Source organism: Schistocerca americana, chromosome 2 (genome assembly GCF_021461395.2).
Source record: "Schistocerca americana isolate TAMUIC-IGC-003095 chromosome 2, iqSchAmer2.1, whole genome shotgun sequence".
Taxonomy (NCBI): Eukaryota; Metazoa; Arthropoda; class Insecta; order Orthoptera; family Acrididae; genus Schistocerca; species Schistocerca americana.
This window is the reverse complement of record NC_060120.1, coordinates 870,606,535-870,628,944: the sequence shown is the minus strand read 5'-3', so window position 1 is coordinate 870,628,944 and position 22,410 is coordinate 870,606,535. Positions and strand designations below refer to the sequence as shown.

Genomic DNA, 22,410 nt, shown 5'->3' with positions numbered 1-22,410 from the left:
AGCAGCTAGAGCCTTCTGGTCCTCGAATGAGGGCGTGGGTTCGAATCCCACTCCTGACACACATTTTGTCGCTTCTCTGGAACACCCTGTGTATCATTGAGATCCTTTGTAAAGTGCAACAGCACGATTCTGGCCGTGTTCTCCTAAATGAAATCAAAAATTTGTATCAAACACAAGCGCACCTACGGCAACCAAACTGTTTCTTCGGTAGTGTGAGCTACAAACAGAGAGTGTTGGTTGTAAATACGACGTTCCCTCGTGAGGTTACTTCCGCGCCACAGCCGCAAACACGTCAAAAGGGACACTTGTGGTATGAAAACGCCTCTTGTCTGGAGATGCAGAGTGCTAACGACAGTGTGAGGGAACAGTGCAGGCTGACCAGTACATCCTCTGTACAATAACAGTCGCTGATGAAATACAGAGAACTCGAAATAAATTCATATACTCAAAATATTACTTTATGGGGATTACAACGTGGCCAAAACTTGAGATATTACTCGACAGATAGACCTCTGCATTCTGTCTAATCTCTGATGTCTGTAACAGACGACTTAGTTTCGAACAAAATGTATTGAGTGCCATGATTATACGGATTTGAGAAACTCTTTTGGTGGTACATTCTGCGCTATATTTGTGCGGCTGCACCTGGCGAACGTGTAACGGGTGCAGAACTCATGCCGGTGTACTGTGGCAACGTGGGTGCGACAATTACATCAACTGTAAGTTCTCTAATACAACAAACGAGGAGCATTAAATCCAGTGTCAGGATGGCCGAGCGGTCTAAGGCGCCAGACTCAAGGAAAAACCTTGGCTGCAGTAGCAGCTAGAGCCTTCTGGTCCTCGAATGAGGGCGTGGGTTCGAATCCCACTCCTGACACACATTTTGTCGCTTCTCTGGAACACCCTGTGTATCATTGAGATCCTTTGTAAAGTGCAACAGCACGATTCTGGCCGTGTTCTCCTAAGTGAAATCAAAAATTTGTATCAAACACAAGCGCACCTACGGCAACCAAACTGTTTCTTCGGTAGTGTGAGCTACAAACAGAGAGTGTTGGTTGTAAATACGACGTTCCCTCGTGAGGTTACTTCCGCGCCACAGCCGCAAACACGTCAAAAGGGACACTTGTGGTATGAAAACGCCTCTTGTCTGGAGATGCAGAGTGCTAACGACAGTGTGAGGGAACAGTGCAGGCTGACCAGTACATCCTCTGTACAATAACAGTCGCTGATGAAATACAGAGAACTCGAAATAAATTCATATACTCAAAATATTACTTTATGGGGATTACAACGTGGCCAAAACTTGAGATATTACTCGACAGATAGACCTCTGCATTCTGTCTAATCTCTGATGTCTGTAACAGACGACTTAGTTTCGAACAAAATGTATTGAGTGCCGTGATTATACGGATTTGAGAAACTCTTTTGGTGGTACATTCTGCGCTATATTTGTGCGGCTGCACCTGGCGAACGTGTAACGGGTGCAGAACTCATGCCGGTGTACTGTGGCAACGTGGGTGCGACAATTACATCAACTGTAAGTTCTCTAATACAACAAACGAGGAGCATCAAATCCAGTGTCAGGATGGCCGAGCGGTCTAAGGCGCCAGACTCAAGGAAAAACCTTGGCTGCAGTAGCAGCTAGAGCCTTCTGGTCCTCGAATGAGGGCGTGGGTTCGAATCCCACTCCTGACACACATTTTGTCGCTTCTCTGGAACACCCTGTGTATCATTGAGATCCTTTGTAAAGTGCAACAGCACGATTCTGGCCGTGTTCTCCTAAGTGAAATCAAAAATTTGTATCAAACACAAGCGCACCTACGGCAACCAAACTGTTTCTTCGGTAGTGTGAGCTACAAACAGAGAGTGTTGGTTGTAAATACGACGTTCCCTCGTGAGGTTACTTCCGCGCCACAGCCGCAAACACGTCAAAAGGGACACTTGTGGTATGAAAACGCCTCTTGTCTGGAGATGCAGAGTGCTAACGACAGTGTGAGGGAACAGTGCAGGCTGACCAGTACATCCTCTGTACAATAACAGTCGCTGATGAAATACAGAGAACTCGAAATAAATTCATATACTCAAAATATTACTTTATGGGGATTACAACGTGGCCAAAACTTGAGATATTACTCGACAGATAGACCTCTGCATTCTGTCTAATCTCTGATGTCTGTAACAGACGACTTAGTTTCGAACAAAATGTATTGAGTGCCGTGATTATACGGATTTGAGAAACTCTTTTGGTGGTACATTCTGCGCTATATTTGTGCGGCTGCACCTGGCGAACGTGTAACGGGTGCAGAACTCATGCCGGTGTACTGTGGCAACGTGGGTGCGACAATTACATCAACTGTAAGTTCTCTAATACAACAAACGAGGAGCATCAAATCCAGTGTCAGGATGGCCGAGCGGTCTAAGGCGCCAGACTCAAGGAAAAACCTTGGCTGCAGTAGCAGCTAGAGCCTTCTGGTCCTCGAATGAGGGCGTGGGTTCGAATCCCGCTCCTGACACACATTTTGTCGCTTCTCTGGAACACCCTGTGTATCATTGAGATCCTTTGTAAAGTGCAACAGCACGATTCTGGCCGTGTTCTCCTAAGTGAAATCAAAAATTTGTATCAAACACAAGCGCACCTACGGCAACCAAACTGTTTCTTCGGTAGTGTGAGCTACAAACAGAGAGTGTTGGTTGTAAATACGACGTTCCCTCGTGAGGTTACTTCCGCGCCACAGCCGCAAACACGTCAAAAGGGACACTTGTGGTATGAAAACGCCTCTTGTCTGGAGATGCAGAGTGCTAACGACAGTGTGAGGGAACAGTGCAGGCTGACCAGTACATCCTCTGTACAATAACAGTCGCTGATGAAATACAGAGAACTCGAAATAAATTCATATACTCAAAATATTACTTTGTGGGGATTACAACGTGGCCAAAACTTGAGATATTACTCGACAGATAGACCTCTGCATTCTGTCTAATCTCTGATGTCTGTAACAGACGACTTAGTTTCGAACAAAATGTATTGAGTGCCGTGATTATACGGATTTGAGAAACTCTTTTGGTGGTACATTCTGCGCTATATTTGTGCGGCTGCACCTGGCGAACGTGTAACGGGTGCAGAACTCATGCCGGTGTACTGTGGCAACGTGGGTGCGACAATTACATCAACTGTAAGTTCTCTAATACAACAAACGAGGAGCATTAAATCCAGTGTCAGGATGGCCGAGCGGTCTAAGGCGCCAGACTCAAGGAAAAACCTTGGCTGCAGTAGCAGCTAGAGCCTTCTGGTCCTCGAATGAGGGCGTGGGTTCGAATCCCACTCCTGACACACATTTTGTCGCTTCTCTGGAACACCCTGTGTATCATTGAGATCCTTTGTAAAGTGCAACAGCACGATTCTGGCCGTGTTCTCCTAAGTGAAATCAAAAATTTGTATCAAACACAAGCGCACCTACGGCAACCAAACTGTTTCTTCGGTAGTGTGAGCTACAAACAGAGAGTGTTGGTTGTAAATACGACGTTCCCTCGTGAGGTTACTTCCGCGCCACAGCCGCAAACACGTCAAAAGGGACACTTGTGGTATGAAAACGCCTCTTGTCTGGAGATGCAGAGTGCTAACGACAGTGTGAGGGAACAGTGCAGGCTGACCAGTACATCCTCTGTACAATAACAGTCGCTGATGAAATACAGAGAACTCGAAATAAATTCATATACTCAAAATATTACTTTATGGGGATTACAACGTGGCCAAAACTTGAGATATTACTCGACAGATAGACCTCTGCATTCTGTCTAATCTCTGATGTCTGTAACAGACGACTTAGTTTCGAACAAAATGTATTGAGTGCCGTGATTATACGGATTTGAGAAACTCTTTTGGTGGTACATTCTGCGCTATATTTGTGCGGCTGCACCTGGCGAACGTGTAACGGGTGCAGAACTCATGCCGGTGTACTGTGGCAACGTGGGTGCGACAATTACATCAACTGTAAGTTCTCTAATACAAGAAACGAGGAGCATCAAATCCAGTGTCAGGATGGCCGAGCGGTCTAAGGCGCCAGACTCAAGGAAAAACCTTGGCTGCAGTAGCATTAATAATCATGGGCATTATAAGTAGTCTCATTACAATAAACAGTGGCAGTTATTAGCCAGTTACAAAGCATTATTTTATATATATATATATATTTTTTTTTTGTGTGTGCTAGCAATGCATTGCGTTGGGATCGATAATTAATTGCTGAGGCATAACACTTTTTGCTTTTGACCTATTGCTGCAAATGAGGATAGGTAACGTCATTCGTCATGAGTCAGCTGTAGCAAGGTTATGTAACAAGGCAGTATATGTGATCACATTTATAAATGATAGACACAAATGGGTAAAAAAATAAAAATGCAAGTACTAGAACAGGTATAATAAGTAACAGGTTTAGTAAGTATCTTGAAAAGCTTCTCCTGGAAAAAAATACAAAATGGATAATTGACCCGAAAGAAGAAACGCATACTATGCTGAAAAGTAGTGAACTTCGAATTAACAGGTAGTGAAATGTGTATAAAATGTGTTCCATAGCTGTCCTTTCCAAAACTTTCCATCATCCTACTATGCAATATAACACCTGCTGTCAAAGCAAACTGCAACAAATACTTAAATAACTACATAGCATAAATACATAACTTCAACATTATCCTCATCTGTAAAGAAAAAAAAAACTTCATTATCAATCACTTCATTATCCATATTATCATAACTTCATTATTATCATCACCTATAAAGAAAAACTTCATTATTCATAACAGCATATCCTTCATCATTATTCATCAGCATTCATTACCATCTGCAAAAAAAAATCACTTCATTACTCATTATACAACTATTCCTTATCTCTAGCATATTCCATCACTAAAACTAAGATGTGTAGTTCTGTCTGACAGCCTGCATCAATCGCCTTGTATTCTGAAAGAAAAAATTAGTTAAGACTGCTATTCTACGATGAGTATAGTATATTCTTGTTAATGCTTGTTAATCATGGTCCATTTACTCTTCCTCATAAAGTTATTGCATCTTCTTTCGTTTATTCCGTAGGTGAAATTCCATTTATGTTGAATTTATTTCTTACACGCATCATTTCTTTCTGAAATTGATGAACAAAGATTAATGTCTTGCATTTAAATCATATACCCACTAAATAATGACTGGTTTATGGTGACATAATTAACCATACAGCATAACATGACAGAAAACGTAATATGTCAAAGACATTGACAGTGTTCAGAGGCAAAATGTACAGAGAATATCACAATTCAGCAGCAAAAAGAAAAATGTAAAACAGTCACGATGTTGAGATATCATAGAGCAACAAAAATGTCAAGGTCAACTGGTGTGTGTTATATCTTAACTATTTCACAGTGCATACAAACAAAACTGGAATACAATCATATACACAAAAAAATGGAAAATGTGCACGGTCTGATGTGTAACGACAAGAAAAGCCACCTGCTAACCTTACCTTGTCGGGCACTTGCCAAGAAAAAATACGATAATCATCAGTAATTAGTCATGTGAATATAATTGCATAAGTGGTCATAAAAAAATTAGTAAATGGCATCATAGTGTGTCGAATCATAAAGTGTCTTCATTCAATAAAGGGTTTAATATTTGACCAATGGTGGTTGCCTTTCGATTTTCTGGTTCTCAAAGTTTCGACGTGTACAACATTGGGATGAGGAATGCTGCGAATCCGATATGGACCTGCGTATAGAAGTTCAAATTTACTGCACTTACCTTTTAATTTGCTGGATAAATAGTGTGTACGCACTAATATCTTCTGTCCAACGTGAAAGTCTCGGCGTCTACAAACCTGTTTTTGCTGTCTTCTCCGGCGCTCTGCTGCACGTTTGATGTTGTTCAGCGCAATGTCAATTATTTCGTGGTGTCTTAGTCGACGACATTTAGGGAAGTTTACTAATTCTTTAATTTTGTTTGGTGGTTCAACGTTTTTCAGTATAACAGACGGAGATATCATAGTGGATTCATTTGGAATGGAATTAATTACATCTTGGAATGAGAGTATGTGTGTATCCCAATCAATATGTCTTTCGTGGCAGTATATTCGGCACAGCTTACCAATTTCTTTCATTAACCGTTCACAAGGGTTCGAAGAAGCATGGTACTTGGATATATAAATCGGAGAAATGTTTCTAGCTCGTAAGATGCGTGTCCATATGCCAGAACGAAATTGAGATCCATTGTCAGAAATTACTTTCATCACATGCCCTACATGAAATAGAAAATGTTTTACAAATGCTTTCGAAACAGTTTTAGCAGTAGCTTTGCGTAACGGAGTGAAAGTAACAAATTTTGAAGTGAGCTCAACAGCGACAAAGATGTAGCAAAAACCTCTGTTAGTTCTCGGAATTGGACCAAAAATGTCTACAGCGGCCATATGTCTTAATTTAACAGGTACAATGGGATATAAAGGAGGAATATGTGAAGTGGTGTCTGATTTAGCTTTCTGGCAAATTTTACAAGACGCTAAAACTCGTCGTATACGTTTTTCCACGTCTCAGTATAAGAAAACATTTTCGTGCTCCGTAATGTGCGTAACTTAAATGAGTGTACCAGATTAATTTGTTAACCAGTTCGTCAGGAATGCATAATAACCAATTGTTGCTGTCAGGATGAGAGCGGCGAAACAGAATGTCATTGCGTACAGTGTAGTGGTTCCTAATCGTAACATTATTCTTATCTTGCCAGAGGTGTTTAATTTCTTTCCACACGTTGTCTTTATTTTGCTCTTTTGCTATGTCCTGTAATGACGATGAAATAAAGTTTTCGAATGCAACTTGCTGAATGTACATGACACTGAAATTTGCTTTGCAGAAGTTGGTTGCTACGTCTTGCTGATTGTTGCTCAGAGAATGCGATAGTGCGTCTGCTATAACATTTTGTGTGCCGGGAATGTGGACAATCGTAAAATTAAATTCTTGTAAATACAGTTTCCATCTGCTTAACCTGTCGTGAGTAAATTTAGCCGAAAGTAAAAATTGTATCGCTCTGTGGTCTGTGTAAACGGTGGTATGTCTGCCATAAAGAAAATGCCGAAATCTCGTAAAAGCCCATACAACACATAGTGTTTCCAATTCTGTAACGGAATAATTTCGCTCAGCAGGTGACAGAATGCGGCTTGCAAATGCAATGTTTTTAATTACTATTGAACCATCTTCTTCAATTTCCTGGAAAATGTGTACGCCTAAAGCGGTGCTGGAACTGTCGGTGGCAATGGAAAAATTTCTAGTAAGATCTGGGTGCGATAAAAGTGGAGCATTCAACAAAGCATGTTTCAGGTTCACAAATTCAGAATGTGCTTGCTTATCCCAAGACCAAATACTGTTTTTACCTGTTAATTGACATAACCTGGGTGTGTCTAAAGCGGAGTGATGAATAAATTTACGAAAAAAATTAATTAAACCCAAGAAACTGCGTAATTGCTTCTTTGTCGTAGGAACAATAATGTCACGTAGAGCTTGAAGTTTTTCCGGATCAGGTGCAATGCCTTCTGCTGAAATTACGTGTCCAAGAAATTTTATAGAAGTTTTGCCAAAGTGCGATTTACTAAGATTAACTGTAAGTCCTTGTGCATGAAAAGTTTGTAACAGTTGTTCAAGAATCAGATTGTGTTCAGACCAGTTAGCTTCTGCGATAAGAATGTCGTCTACATACGTCGTAATTCTGTCTTTAAGTTCTGTCGGAAGTATTGTGTTCAAACCGCGAATAAAAGCTGCAGAGGAAATAGTTAAGCCGAACGGTAATTTGCAAAATTGATAACAATCGCCAAAACAGAGAAATGCTGTGTATTTTCTGCAATTCGGATGAAGCTGAATTTGCCAAAATCCCGATTTCAAATCTAGTGTAGAATAAATAGCAGTACCATGAAATTTCTGTAAAAGTTCCTCTAAAGTCTGTGGTCGATCTGTTTCATTAATAATAATGTCATTAATGTGACGTGAATCAAGTACAAGGCGAAGTGAGCCATCCTTTTTCTTAACAATATGCAGCGGATTTATGTGTGGACTAACTGCCGGTTCTATAATTCCTTGGTCAAGCATATCCTGCAACTCTTTTTTAACCTGTTCTCTGTGAATATATGGAATGGGATAATGCTTTGCTTTAAATGTGTCGTGCTGTTTCACTTGAAATTCATACATAAAGCCGGACATAGTACCAGGAATGTTGTCGAAAACTGGAGCTTGCTGTAAAAGAATTTTGCGTAGTTGCGTGCGTTCGTCTTCTGTATTTGCGCTGCTTTGTTTAACTTTATCGGAAATCATCTGCATTACGTCGTAGTCAGTTTCGTCTGGAGTATTATAGTTGTGTACGTACGTATTCGTGAACAATGTGGGATTACAGTCTATGTTATGAGATACGGAAATGACCTCAGTGCGATTAATTGTTTGTTCTTCCGCAGATAGTGAGTGCTGAAATTCTAAAGCAAGTTGTACATTTTCATCCTTTAACATTAAATAAGAATTCTGAAAATCAATGACTGCGTCGTGTTGTACCAGAAAATTCGTACCTAAAATAACGTCTGTTGTCAATAAAGGAACAATCCAAAAATTTGAGTGAAATGTGTGCCCTGCGATACAAAATGATAAATGCGTCTGTAATTTAACGTCTACTCCTTTACTCGGTACTGCTCCCTTCACTTTTGTTTTGCCTAAAGGTAATGTCGGATAGGTATTCTCTTTGTTACATTCGTTATGAGTTTCTTCATTTATTACTGATATAGGTGATCCGGAATCAATTACTGCTGAGAATTTCGATGAACCAATTTTAATTTCTATAACAGGATGTGAAATGGTTTTCTGAATAACTGGTCTTTCCTGCAAGAGAGTGTCTCTGATATCGTCAAAAGTAATTACATTTTCGTGAACAACATTTTGCGTGTCTAAAGTAGTGCTTGTATTATTGGAAGATGCGATCTGTACAGTATCTAGTCAGATTCTATCTGACGTGTTATTATTATCAGGAGGGTTTTGTGACATTTCTACTATTTGAACTGTTCTATTACTTCTTCCAGACGTATTACGTTCTGGATGGTACCTACTGTCGGGTTCATTCATGAGAATAGGTTCTTGTGTATAATTTTGCTGTTGGTATGACCGACTGTTGTTAGATGTACGCTGAAAATTGTCCTCATTATTTTTACGTCTGTCATGATAGTCATTCCTATACGGTGCATTGCGATAGGAATTGAAATACTGTCTTCTTTGTACGTAGTTGTTTCCTTGCTGCCGTGCGTTATTATTTGTTGGATCTGGGACTATGCGTGTACGCGGCGGAACATTAAAGCCCGGTTGACCTTGTGCATTCCATTGTTGGTAAGGTATGCTAACCGGCTGGTTTTGATGTTGTTGTTGTGAAACACCTCTATTGTTACTAAAGTGTGGATCCTGTTGCTGAAAATTTTGACTATATTGATAATTAGAATTTTGTCTGTTACCAAAGTTCTGGTAGTTGTCGTTTCTAAAGCGTCTGTTATCTTTCCTATTGAAATTACGTCCCTGATCATAATTACTGTACTTTTGTTGACCTTGGGTATTATAAGAAAAATTTTTGTTTACAAAAGAATAATCAGATTGCTGCACTTCTAAAAGCTGCAACAGATCCCTGAACGCCGAAATGTTTTCTTTTTGCTGGCCCGTTAGAAGTGACACTCGTAAAGACCGTGATAATTTAGAGATACATAACTGAATAAGTGCAGATTCACTGTACGGTTCACTCAGGTATTGGTTTTGTTGCACCATGTGCTCAAAAAATTGCGTCACACTGGGAAAATTTGAGTTCTCGTAATTCGGCAAACTAATTAACTGATCTTTAATTCCGCGCTGTGTCGTCTTCGACCAATACGCAGATAGAAAAGCATTCTGAAATTCCTCTACTGAGTAGCATTGCCTCGCGATCGGTCTCATACGAGTTGCCGGTTCGCCTTCCAAAAAACTGCAAATAAATTCAAGTTTATGCGTTACAGGCCAAGTCGGTGGAAAAGCAAAGTTAAATTGTTGTATCCAGTCTAACGGGTGAATCTGTGTTCTGTCGTTTTTAAACACTTTAAACTCTCTCACTGACAGAAAATGTTTGTAATCAAAATTATCGTCTCTGTGTGATGGAACAGGTTCAGGATTGTAAGAGAATCTATTGAACTGTGGTTGTTCGGAATCTAAGTCCCGTACTCTCTGTAGATTACCCAAATTATACGCGTTGCGCGAGTCTGACAGATGTTCGCAAAGTGGCGTCTGCTGTGATGTGTTATTAACTGAAATACTTTTCATCTCTGTTACTTCTTGTTGTAAACTCGATAACTTTCTACGCAACGTGTTATTGGACGAATCGATCTCATTAATTGTCTGCTGTAAATTTTGAAATTCAGGTGTTTGGTTAAATGAAATCGGTGCAGTATCGTCTGACTTATTGTCATTACTACTTCCTATAACGTCAATACGACTGGCCAATTCATCACATTTTTCAGTCAGTATTTTTACCTGCTCATCGGTTTTAGTGTCAGAGGCATTAATCTGTTTTTGCAATTTACGAGTAGTTTCATTCAGTTTTTTAACGTCAGTTTTGACGACATCTGAATCCTGTGTTAGTTCTAATTGTTCGAGTCTGTCGGTCACTGTTTGAATATTTACTGTGTGTGTATTTGTTTTTGATTTAAGATCAGAAATTTCATTACGTAATTCTGTGTTCGACTGTTTGATGGAATTAATTTCGCCGGACACTGTAGCAATATTATTGTCTACATACGTTTTTGCCTTCGCAAACATTTTACGTTTGTCTTCCTGTCTCTGTGCTGTGATTGTTTCCATTACTTGTCGTTTCACTTTGTTTTGATCCTGAATAAATTTGCGGAAACGCGTATCACTGTTTTGTATGTGAACACTAAGACGTTCGTTAATTTGAGTTCTGTTGCTCGAATTTCGCGTCTATCTTTTCATCCATTGTGCGCGAAAGTTCTACCGTCATTACTTTAAATTCGTCCCGTAATTGTGTAGCCTTTTCAGAGCATTGTTTAGCGACTGTACTAATTTCCGCTCTAAGTGTTTCTGTTGCGGCTGTTTGCATTTCCCTTAATTCTTGAGCAACAGATCTAATTTCTTCGCTACTTTTTTTTGAACAAACCTCAATTTCCACGCGCAACTGTTCCTTAGTGTCATGGCACTGCGTGGCAACGGCTCTAATTTGTTCACTAAGCTGTCTGGAATTATCGTCTAATTTTTCATTTAAGTGTTGTTTGAGTTTTTCGTTATCTTGTTTGACCTGTTCACTAAGTTGTCTGAGATGTTCACTCTGTTGTTTGGAATTTACATCATTATTGTCTAGTTTTTCATTAATTTTATTAAATTTTTTGTCCTGTTCACTAAATTGTTGTTTGAAATCTTCACTACTGTTGTCTTGTTTTTCCATAATTTGGTTAACTTGTTGCAGCAATAGTGTCATAATTTGATCCGAACCAAAATTAGCATTTCTATTCTCAGTGCTGTTTGATGGTGTACCTGCAATTGTCGCGCTTTGTGTGACCATTTGGTCATTCTGCAATTTACAAAAAGGATTATCAGTCGGATGTACACTGTCAGACACTCTTTCGGAATTAAATAAATCCGTCGTACTTTGTGTATCCTGTTCATTTTCATTAGACAAATTTGTGTGTTCATCACGTAAATTTAGTAAACCGGTTGTGTTAGGCTGGGCAGCGCTCATTACAATAGAGCGTCCCGCGTCATCGATTGTCGTCAAATCAACAGAGGACATAACCGAGTTTGTTTGTTCATCATTAAGACAAAAGTAATCATTAGTGATTGGAATGCACTGATTGTTAGTGAACGCAGGATTGTCATCATTACACTGCGTGTCACAATTACTATCGGTTACATTATTTAAGTCGGTAGTTTAGTTCATAATACCTCGTGATACACTATTCACAGTTTTTCGCGGCATTTTTACAATACTCAGAATTATTAAAAAAAAAACAAATAATCACAAATGCAAAAGCAACACACAAATACAACAGAGCAAAGAATTGCCGTTGACCTGTAGAAAGAAAGTCACAATATTAGTAAAAGCGTTGCGCCAAAACCTAATTATATCTAAGCAAATAAGAGCAGATATCTGACTGTTTTTCAAAAGATTCTCAACGAAATACGATCCTGGACTGCGTGTCGCCAAGTGTAACCTCCCCACAAAATTTTTATAAGGCAATATTATTTATGAATGCTAATGATCATTGAGCTAAGTGTAACCTCTTCGGAGAAATTCTAAAAAGACAATATTTAATAGAAATGAAGCCAAACGTAACCTCCCTGCAATGAAATGTATTGAAAATAAAAATGAGAATCGCAATCTGACTCAAGGAGTAAACTCTCACGAAAATAATGAGAGACAATTTAATGCTAATGAAACTTCTGTAATAATGATAACTCAATTAAACCGAAATATCGGTCTTTGGCCCTATGCAAAAATCAGAATTAATGTCTTACCTCAGTATAACTGCATGTCAAGTTTCTGCTCTTATTGTTGGCCACGGCTTGGAGGAAATGCATTGCAAATAATATATTTATTTTTTTTTTTTTGGAAATTTAACTGAAACTTTTCTTTAAAGGAAATGGAAGGAAATCGTTGGTTCAGTTAACTGGTTCTTTTGTTGAAAGTTGCTTTGAAATCAAAATTATTATTGGGGCGATTATTGCACAAATTAGTTACAGTTAATTTACATTATTAGCTGAGCGCATTTAAAAATAATATACCTCGTCCTGTATCTTGACCAGAATGCCATGTCGACGCCCGTCGACTCCTCACACACAACTGCACTCGACTGCTACTACCGACATACTGCACTGCTCACAGACTGCCCACTGACAGACTGCTCGCAACTGTACTGCACGACTACTACCGACCGACTACTTGACGCAACTGAACTGAGCTACTGCTACCGACAGAGTGCACTGCACGAAGACTACTGAAGTACTGCTCGCAACACTCGCGCGGTCAAGCGCAGACTAACCACGATAAAAGGCTCTCTGGTCAAAGATTTTATCATGCCTCACCATCGCTGCTACGTTACATACGTGTTTCAGTATTGATCGCGCGAAATACAAGACCGAATAAAACAAGAAATCATTTTGTGTCCAAATCTGGAGACGTCAGGATACAAGAGTCCCACGCAGCTCTTTGAGGCTTTAATTAAAAAGAATCATTTTCTTGATGTGCCACTTAGTGATGATGAAATAATTAAGTTCTGTTTCGCGAAACTGCCAAGCAGCTACCAGCAAGCGGTTGTAGGAAAGTACGGATCGAATATTGAAACCTTCAAAAGCCTACTACGAGAGTTGGATTAATTTTTGAAAAAGAAGCAGCGCATGATCGAAGGAAAGGGCAATATAACCATTACAACGGTGACTTTCGTGGAGCACCGCGCAATAGCATCAACAATGACAGGAGGAATGAACGTTATGGAACATCTGGGAGGCAGGACTATGGGAAACAAAATTCAGGGCGACACGAACTGGAGGTGCAGAGATTCAGACGAACGGCGGTCCTATACCGAGTTCCAATCACCAAAACAGAAATGGAGGGCGAGATTGAAGCCAGGACCGTGCGGATTCGGCTCACGGAAAATCCTCACAAATACTCGAACAGAGCCTTCTACATATGTTGAAATGTAAGGAGGGCGAGAATGTAGTTTTCCTATAGAGAAAAAAGTGTTGGTGAAATCTTTTCGGCTTTCGAATAAACAAAAACAGAAATACCAAACGTTTTTCTTAGTGTACAATGGGCCGTATGAGGATTAAAAGAATCGTCCACCATAACACGTATGAACTGCAGACACTGAAGGGCAAGAAATCCATGGGTACTCGCCACATGTCCCACATCAAGCCATTAGTGGAATAAGTCTTGTATGTGAAACAAAAGGAAAAAAGCTGTGCTAGAAAACATCTTTCTGTTGGGTACATATTAGACATTAAAAGTGGTGATTTGTTTTTATTAATATTCTTTAACTTGTACATGTTTAACTTGAAGGGGCTACGAAGCGACATATGATCTTTCACGATACTGGTTAACTCTGAAGTCGAAGTGCCGGTGTAACTCACTTTTCCAGACTTTCAGTCAGGCAGTAGTAGCCCACCGAGACAGACGCAGTAACAGGGAAGTAATGGCTTTTATGACATTTACGAGTTCCTAAACAGGAGCGAATTTTATTGTATCACGTGTGTGCTTTAATAGTTTAGATTCTCGAGTTTCTGCGTGTACATTTAATATCTAATAACAGCAGTTTTCGCGTTCTCGTTCGCGTCGGAAAGTAAACCGATATTGTGACATATTACAGGTTCCTAATCAGGGGCGAATTATTTAGTTTCACCTGAGTGCTTCGGTAGTTACGTTTTTCAATATCTGCGTATTATTTGACACAGTTCCTGCGTTTTCGTCAGGGTCTACAGTAGTGTTGTGCAGCACGTGCCAATAGTCCGTTTATCTGCATAGTTTAGTTTTCCATGGTCTTTAGTATGGACTGGGACTGCTATTATTGTGTGCGGATGTGAGCCGAGTCTGTGACACATCGCTCTCAGCTTCAGGCTGTGATGGCTTCGGTTACACAGCTTGAGGCTGCAGTGGATGGGCACCACTGTTGTCTACCGGCCGTGGGGATCCAACAGACGTCCAGCACGTCCGAGTCCTCCGATCGGTCCCCACCGGTGGCCAAACCAGTTACTGCTCGCACAGAGGCTGACCCCTCACCTGTGGTCTAGTGGGAGGTCGCCCCGGGGCGAAGCAGGCGGCTAAAGACTTCCCAGGCGGCCGCACGTAAGGCCTCCCTGGTCTGTCTGACAAACAGGTTTCAGGTGCTGTCTGTGGCTGACACTGTCGCTGACCCAGATGCTGTCGCCTGTTGTGCTTCAGAGGGAACCACTCAGCCTGCAAGATCCGGACAATCACAGAGGGTGGGTTTATTGGTAGCTGGGAGCTCCAACGTTAGGCGCGTTCTGGGGCCCCTTAGGTACTTGGCTGACAAGAAGGGTAAGATAACCAATGTACACTCCGTGTGTATACCGGGTGGAGTCATTCCAGATATGGAGAGGGTCCTCCTGGATGCCATGAAGAGCATAGGGGGGTTGCCCACATCGGTACCAATGATGTGTGTCACTTTGGATCAGAAGGGATTCCATCTGGTTTCGAGCGGCTAACAGAAGTAGTAAAGGCTGCCAGTCTTGCTTGCAGGATGAAAGCAGAGATGACCATTTGCAGCATAGTCAACAGGACCGATTCACACCTCTGGTACATAGCCAAGTGGAGGGTCTGAATCAGAGGCTAGATGGTTCTGCGACCATGTACGCTGCAGATTCCTCGACTGCGCCAAAGGGTGGTTGGGTTTCGGGTTCCGCTGAATGGGTGTCTACACTGGTAGCAGGGGTATGTGGCGTGGACTGGGCGGTTTTTTAGGTTGGAGGGTCTCGGGAAAACACAAAAAGGGCTTCAGTCACAAAGGGAGCAGGCTGAACACAGGAAGAACGTAGATGCAGGAACCATTGGTATAACAGTTGTAAATTGTCGTAGCTGTGTTGGGAAAGTACCAGAGCTCCAAGCGCTAATAGAAAGCACTGATGCTCAAATCGTTATAGGCACTGATAGCTGGCTAAAGCCAGATATAAGCTCAGTCAAAATATTTGTGAAGAACCTAACGGTGTTCCGAAAGGATAGGCTAAACACGGTTGGCGGTGGCATGTTTGTTGCTGTTAGAAGTAGTTTAACTTGTAGCGAAATTGAAGTAGATACTTCCTGTGAATTAGTATGCTGAGAGGTCATTGTTGACATGCGGAATAAAATAATACTTGGATCCTTTTACCGACGTCCCAATTCAGATGATACAGTTGCTGAAAGGTTCAAAGAAAATTTGAGTATGATTTCAAACACGTACCCGACTCATACGATAATAGTTGATGGTGACTTTAATTTACCCTTGATGTGTTGGCGAAAATACATGTTGAATTCCGGAGATACGCATAAAATATCACGCGAAATTGTGCTAAAAACATTCTCTGAAAATTATTTCGAGCAGTTAGTTCATGAGCCCACGCGAATAGTAAAGGTTTGCGAAAACACACTTGGCCTATTAGCAACAAATAATCCTGAGTTAATAACGAGCATCAAAACCGATTCAGGTATTAGAGAACAAAGGATTGTCGTAGTGAGATTGAATATCGTAATCCCTAAATCCTTGAAAAACAAGCGAAAAATGTACCTATTCAAAAAATCAGATAAAAATTTAGTTGACGCCTTCCTGAGAGACAATCTCCTCTCATTCCAAATTAATAATAGAAGTGTAGACCAGGTGTGGCTTAAATTCAAAGAAATAGTATCGGTAGCAATTAAGAGTTTTATACCAAATAAATTAACGACAGAGCTGATCCTCCTTGGTACATAAAACAGGTTAGAACACTGTTGCAGAAACAACGAAACAAACATGACAAATTTAAACAGAGGCAAAATCCCCAAGAATGATTATCTTTTACAGAAGCTGTAAATTTATCGCGGACTTCAATGCGAAATGCTTATAACAGTTTCCACAACGAAACTTTGTCTGGAAACGTATCAGAAAATGCAAAGAGATTTTGGTCTTATGTGAAGTATGTTAGCGGCAAGAAACAATCAATGCCATCTCTGCGTGATAGCAATGGAGTTACTGTCGAAGACAGAGCTCCAAAGCATACTAAACACAGCCTTCCGAAATGCCTTCACAAAAGGAGACGAAGTAAATATTCCAGAATTCGAATCGAGAACAGCTGCCAACATGAGTAACGTAGAAGTAAATATCCTCGGAGTAGTGGTGCAACTTAAATCACTTAATAAAAGCAAGTGTTATGGTCCAGATTGTCTACCAATTAGGTTCCTTTCTGAGTATGCTGATGCATTAGCTCCAAACTTAACAAAAACATACAACCACTCGCTTGACGAAAGATCCGTACCCAAAGACTGGAAAGTTACACAGGTCACACTAATATTCAAGAAAGGTAGTAGGAGTAATCCATTATATTACAGGCCCATATCGTTAACGTCGATATGCAGCAGGGTTTTGGAACACTTATTGTGTTAGAACATCATGAATTGCCTCGAAGAAAACGGTCTATTGACACACAGTCAACACGGGTTTAGGAAACATCGTTCCTGTGAAACACAACTAGCTGTTTATTCATGTCAAGTGTTGAGTGCTATTGACAAGGGATTTCGGATCGATTTCGTATTTCTGGATTTCAAGAAGGCTTTTGACACTGTACCACACAAGCGGCTCGTAGTGAAACTGCGTGCTTACGGAAAATCGTCTCAGTGATGTGACTGGATTTCTGATTTCCTGTCAGAGAGGTCACAGTTGGTAGTAACTGACGGAAAGTCATCGAGTAAAACAGACGTTATTTCTGGCGTTCCCCAAGGTAGTGTTATAGGCCCTTTGCTGTTTCTTATCTATATAAACGATTTGGAAGACAATCTGAGCAACCGTCTTCGGTTGTTTTCAGATGACGCTGTCGTTTATCGACTAATAAAGTCGTCAGAAGATCAAAACAAACTGCAAAACGATTTAGAAAAAATATCTGAATGATGCGAAAAGTGGCAGTTGACCCTAAATAACGAAAAGTGTGAGGTCATCCACATGAGTGCTAAAAGGAACTCGTTAAACTCCGTTTACACGATAAATGAGTCTAATCTAAAAGCCGTAAAATCAATTAAATATCTAGGTATTACAGTTACGAACAACTTAAGTTGGAAGGAAAACATGGGAAATGTTGTGGGGAAGCCTAACTAAAGACTGCGTTTTATTGGCAGGACACTTAGAAAATGTAACAGACCTACCAAGGAGACTACACTACGCTTGTCCGTCCTCTTTTAGAATACTGCTGCACGGTGTGGGATCCTTACCAGATAGGACTGACGGAGTGCATCGAAAAAGTTCAAAGAAAGGCACCACGTTTTGTATTATCGCGAAATATGGGAGAGAGTGTCACAGAAATGATACAGGATTTGGGCTGGACATCATTAAAAGAAAGGCGTCTTTCCTTGCGACGGAATCTTCTCACGAAATTCCAACCACCAGCTTTCTACTCCGAATGCGAAATATTTTGTTGACACCGACCTACATAGGGAGGAGCGATCAGCACGACAAAATAAGGGAGATCAAAGCTCGTACGGAAAGATGTAGATGTTCGTTCTTTCAGCGTGCTATACGAGACTGGAATAATAGAGAATTGTGAAGGTGGTTAGATGAACCCTCTGCCAGGCACTTTAATGTGATTTGCAGAGTATCGATGTAGATGTAGATGTTTCCGTTACATGGGGGTGCCACCACTCTTTCGAGTCAGTGGTAACACAGACTCGATCTTCATGTGTGTTTTGTCTTTACGCCACACCTATTACTGTGTCTTTGTTGAGGAAGAGCTACTGGCTGCACATCGACAGTGTTCTGGGCACGCCTTACAGTTTCGCACCATTTGTTTGTTTTCGTGGTATTTGTCACTGGCGTTATGGGCACACAGTTGCAGTGTTGCACCTATTTTCAGTGCGGCTTTGTTTGTTCCTATCGTTGGCGTGTTAGGTACGCCACAGCGCGTTGCACCATAGTCTTAGGGTTCGGAGGCGGATATACAAAGGCGGCAACTGTGCCCGCCCATGCAGCTGCTGCTGGGCGTAACCTTTCTGGAATATGGCGAGTTTCTCGTACGATGGTACGTCACGTCTCCGAACGTGTGCGGTCGTCGGGATCTATCGTATGAGCGGCTAATGCAAAAGGTATGGAATTCCTCAACAAGTCCGGTAATTGGTGTCTTGGTGAAAGATCTAGCACACAAGAGACGTGCAAAAGTGTAATATTTATAAGAACTTATTTCCAGATAAGCAGCGACCGATCATCGTATAGGCCATACCAGAGACAGCAACATCCGTCGAGTTGTCTCAGCGGGGCATGCCAGGTCGTATGTATTGCAAACGGGTGTAGCCGATAAGTTACATATAGTATTTTTATTAATTTCCATTACTAATGCAATTGCAGCTAATTTTATCTCATCCTATATGTGTTCATTGTGTATGTGTGCAGCCGCCATGTCTTGAGCAGTTTCAGGGTCCATCGAGGCCTCTGGGATCAGAGACGGCGAGGGACGTGCAGTGGCGCCTGTAGATAGCGTTGCTAGCAAATTGAAATTGTCATCCGTAGTTGTGAGCATGCTCCAGTGATGAGTAGGCTATAGTTGGGATTACGTATGGTAGTTGAGGGTTATGGGTAGCGGACTTCAGCTTTTCTTTATTTTAATGAATCAATAATGACACACACACAAACATTAGTATTAACAATGGACCCATAGGTGAAGTCACTATTCTTTATATGTAATACTGTGTTAATTATTGTCATCAGAGTATACGTCCTTTTACATTGAATTAGTGTAGTAGTTTTATTCAAGTAAATATTCATTTCTATTAATTTTTCTACTGAGTGTACAAAGTAATATCAGAGACAATTGTATGAAATTCTTAATGCTGTATTTTTAAAAAGTTTTGGAGAGGCACACTTTATAAAAGGATTTAAGAACTGTGCAGGTAATGGGAAGGACAAGTGACTGCTGGACGAGAATTGACACTACAAGGTCCCAAGTGGCAGGGAGAAGCCTGAGGGAGGCAGCTGTCAGTCACGACATATCCCCCCTCTACCCAAGGGCTCATAGGCGCCAGCCACTTACGCTCTCAGCGCAGTGAAAGTAAGGCGGCGGCTCACATTGTGGACCGCTCTGGGTCAGCTGAGGGCGGACATAACCATCGGAATCCCACCAGGACAGGCGAACCCGTTAGCGACTGGCCGAGAAGACTGCACGGTGCCGCTCAGTGGTGACGCATAAATGGGGATTCCACTGCAGAAGAGGTGGCGGACGATGAGGGTATGCTCTAACAATGGCGGCACGAAACACTTATGACGGACGCCGTTTACAGTTCCAGCACGAGTTCGCATAACTCACTGTAATAGGCCGGAATGCATGCATAAATCATTTCTGTGCTGGGTATTGCTGGACTGCAGTTTGTCGTGATTATCTGTGGAGATAATCTCCTACAGAGAGCAGTTCCGAGCAATCGGCCACGTTTATCGATCAACCTCCATCAGACGACTCCATGAGTGTTGCACTTACTCTCAGAGTAGTATCCTGTACTGCAGTTTTTTGGTCTAGATAAGATCAAGTGTTACTGTCTTCGGACAGCCAATTACCTGTCCATGGATGTGTCTCAAATCTTGCAGTCCTCAATGGCATGTGTTTGCCATCATACCGCACAGTACTGCAAGTCAACAATAGGCTGTCCTACAACCCTAAGAGCTTAGTGTCGACTGACAACGCCTATAAAAAGAGGGTAGGATGACTGGAGATACTTCCGGATGCCGCCCCTGGTTCCACACCACTAGTCGCACTCCTCCCAACAGGCGCCCCTTTCCCCACACCAGGAACCACCACCCCTCTCCACAGACGAGTGTCTGTGGAATGTCCATGTGTTGAGTGTTTCGTTGTGTGATGTTAGCGTGTGATGGATGTTATGTTCAATTTTTTTCGCTCAGACAACTGAGTGAACATAGTAAAATTCGTGCCCCTAATGAAAACTTTTTTTGCCTCCCAAACTTCATTTGAGTGACTAGAAACTGGAAATACAATGTCAACTATGTGTATATTGTTTAGTTTTATAGCTTCTAGTTTCCTTTTTTTAGATAAATGTTCGTGTTCAAGATATCCTGGTTCCCTATCACCAGGTCATTTTGGAACAAGGTCATCTTTGTGATGCACACTATGTTACATAATCTTTGTTCACACAGGTATACTTTCAAAATTTTTGTTTCTTTTGTCTACATTATATCTCTCTATCTCACTTATGTTGTTGCCAGTCAATTGCCACTATGCTTACAAATTTTTTGTGTGTATGCCAATAGTTACAAAATGTTATACACAATACAACACGAGAGTATTTTTGTTTGTGTATGTGAGCAGGATATCTGCGGTTGCTATTCTGGTTAGTGATGAATGGACCATCAGTCAATCAAAAAAATGGTTCAAATGGCTCTGAGCACTATGGGACTCAACATCTTAGGTCATAAGTCCCCTAGAACTTAGAACTACTTAAACCTAACTAACCTAAGGACATCACACACACCCACGCCCGAGGCAGGGTTCGAACCTGCGACCGTAGCAGTCCCACGATTCCGGACTACAGCGCCAGAACCGCTAGACCGCCGCGGTCGGCATCAGTCAATCAATCACTGTGAAAATTCAGGGAAACGGCGTGAGTGTGGTTAATTGTTTCAACCACAAAGCATTGAAATATTGTTTGTCTTCTTGGCTTCATGCAGAAGTATGTGTGTGTTTGAGTTGAGCGCCAACAGCTAATTCGTAAATGTTACCTTAATGAGAAACTTGCAGATCCTATAGGTCAACATTTTATTGCAGTTTCGAACTTGGCCTTCTGGCATGTGTTCAACATTTGTATGACTGTGTGAATATTCCATGAATTACAGTGGGCTCCCTGAGGGTGAATCTGTGTTGGGCGTGACTTAGTCGTCAAGGTGAGTAAGATGTTGGCAAAGTCATAAGAAAAATTCTACCTTTCATTTTATTATCAATTTCAAATTTAATCTGCCAATTTGTTGTGACATTTTGGAAACTGTTTAGACTCCTTGAGTCATCGACACACTACCTCTGTCAAGTGAGTCAACCACTATCAAAGATAATCTAAAGTGACTGAGGGGAAATGAGAAGTTCCTTGCCCTCTTTTGCATGTCACCTCTCATTTTCATCAATTTTATTAAAGTTCCATGTCATTACTCTGTGGTAACAGACCTAATAAGGTCACTGTAATGAAAGTACTTGTATTGAGAGCTCAAAATACTTTTCGCTTGATTCTTATACATGTTGGATTACTTCCCTGGGTGGCCTGTGCGAGGTGAGCATTGGAGTATTCGGCACACTGCGTTTCTGGTTGGGGGCTGCACTTTAGCGCCTGGCGGAATAACTGACGTTGGTCGAGTTTCGCCTATTTTATGCAGGGCGAAACGACGTACGAGATGTCTGAGTGTCGACGCAGTTTATGTGTTTACCGTTCCAGGGCATCCAGAACGAAGACTCTTGGCACCGACTGACTGCATTGTCCTCTTGATTCTCAGAATACTTGTGGACTGTGCCCTATTGTGTGCGACTGTCTGACGGCAGATGGCCGGTGGTCTAGGCATGTTGTTTTCGTAGCTGGTCAAAAGGCAAGTTCAGTGCCCTCAGCTGAACAGCAGTAGAATGATTGGTCAACTTAAACTGAGGCTAGTTGACGTCATAAAGTCCTGCTGGAAATTGGAGGGA

The 22,410-nt window shown here is 41.3% G+C and overlaps 4 non-coding genes across 4 annotated transcripts; all 4 read left to right on the top strand.

The window, feature by feature from the left end:
- The first annotated feature begins 761 nt into the window (after positions 1–761).
- Positions 762–877, top strand: Trnal-caa. The gene is made up of 2 exons: positions 762–799; positions 832–877. It is a non-coding gene; the product is annotated as a tRNA-Leu (tRNA).
- A 702-nt stretch (positions 878–1,579) lies between these two features.
- Trnal-caa lies at positions 1,580–1,695 on the top strand. The gene is made up of 2 exons: positions 1,580–1,617; positions 1,650–1,695. It is a non-coding gene; the product is annotated as a tRNA-Leu (tRNA).
- A 702-nt stretch (positions 1,696–2,397) lies between these two features.
- Positions 2,398–2,513, top strand: Trnal-caa. The gene is made up of 2 exons: positions 2,398–2,435; positions 2,468–2,513. It is a non-coding gene; the product is annotated as a tRNA-Leu (tRNA).
- A 702-nt stretch (positions 2,514–3,215) lies between these two features.
- Positions 3,216–3,331, top strand: Trnal-caa. The gene is made up of 2 exons: positions 3,216–3,253; positions 3,286–3,331. It is a non-coding gene; the product is annotated as a tRNA-Leu (tRNA).
- Positions 3,332–22,410: the final 19,079 nt, after the last annotated feature.